Raw genomic sequence first — 1,575 nt, forward strand, 5'->3', positions numbered from 1 at the left:
CAACTAGCCTAACTGTGTCTCCAAGTTTGTCTATGCCAATTTCATAATTTTTATATCTACTTCCATTTGTTCTTGGTTGGCTATGATTTTTTTCAAAGTCTCTTCTATATTACTGGCCAGAGTATTTTTCTGAATTCCTTGCTACTACTAAAATTAATGGGTTTTAGCCTGATTATTACCCCATGAGTAATTAGGCTGACTCATCCAATTGTGTTTGTAAATTACCATAAGCCTATTTCCATTTTAATGTAATGCCAACAAAATTTACTAACTTTGGATTTTCTCCACATACATTTAAAGAGGTAACACTACCTCTACAAATTTAAAAACAAGTTTGAGCCTGCTAAATTGCATTAACTTGGCCTAAGGTTGATTCACACTTAACTTACTAAACTGTATCATCATTTTATTCTAAAAAGAGGCCAACTATGTAGCCAATGCTTTGACACTATCCACCTCAATCATACCTAAAGCCTTCTAACTCACACTTTTGGATACATCATCCACCCATTCGAGATTAGCTTATGTAATTCAGCTTAGGAGAGTACATAGCTTGACGTAAGTTTCTCTAAAGCTTGACCACATGCAGCTGAATCTAGCATTATCTTTTGTTATGGTCAAGACCTTCTACAAAAGTATGAGCTAATATGTCCTTAACCTGCAGCTGAGTTTAGTATTATTTTTATGTTATGGTCAAGATCTTGTACAAAAGTATAAGATAATACCTCCTTGACCTACTGGTGATGTAGATAATGCTTGAGGAGAGAATTAAATATCTTCCATGCATGACACAAATTCTCATCTGGCTTTTGTTTAAAACATAAGATCTCACTTCTCAACCTTGTATTTTTTTGAATGAAAAGAATTGGATGAGGAACTTCATTAATAGGTCAACCCAAATTGTTATTGAGTTTGAAGGTTTTGCCTTCAACTATTTCTTCACTTCCCATAAGAGTGAGAAGGGGAAAAGAATAAGCCTCACATAATTTACGGAGACTCCAGTTGAAATGAAAGTGTGACAAATCTCCTATAAGTCTTATAGATGAACATGTGAATCCTCATGTGATAGGCTTATGAACTACTAACTGTTGTGCAAAAATTGCACCATGTTTTACTTACATAAGTTTAGATCTACCCCCCAGGATTTGGTCTCCAGATGGCGGAGGTAACACTAATTACTTGTGGGATTGCCACTTTGTACACTATCATCTAGGATAGTTATTCTTTATTCATGATAGAATGAATGACTTCACTCTATTGAACTTATAGGATAGGATAGAGATGCGTTGCTTCAAGCTTCAATTGGTGCAAGTGTCGCTCAGGTTTGAGATATGGTTCTACCAAATTCTTCTCTCTTGCCAACTTACTTGAGATTGAGACTTTTACCTACAAGTTCAATAGCTAAAACCAAGTCATTAGCATTGACAAAATAAAATTGAAAAACTAAAAATCAGAAGGTTTTCTTTTTTTCAAGCCCCCAACAACGGTACCAAAAACTTGTTGCGTCCTACCGCTAAAACACCTTGGCTTTGAATATTTAGAAAATTCCCTAAGTTTGAGTTTTTGGACAAGGTA

The 1,575-nt window shown here is 35.0% G+C and overlaps 1 non-coding gene across 1 annotated transcript; it reads left to right on the plus strand.

Moving 5' to 3' along the window:
* The first annotated feature begins 735 nt into the window (after positions 1 to 735).
* Positions 736 to 842, plus strand: LOC124894373. The gene has a single exon (XR_007051160.1). It is a non-coding gene; the product is annotated as a small nucleolar RNA R71 (small nucleolar RNA).
* Positions 843 to 1,575: the final 733 nt, after the last annotated feature.

Source organism: Capsicum annuum, unplaced genomic scaffold, assembly GCF_002878395.1.
Source record: "Capsicum annuum cultivar UCD-10X-F1 unplaced genomic scaffold, UCD10Xv1.1 ctg73362, whole genome shotgun sequence".
Lineage (NCBI taxonomy): Eukaryota > Viridiplantae > Streptophyta > Magnoliopsida > Solanales > Solanaceae > Capsicum > Capsicum annuum.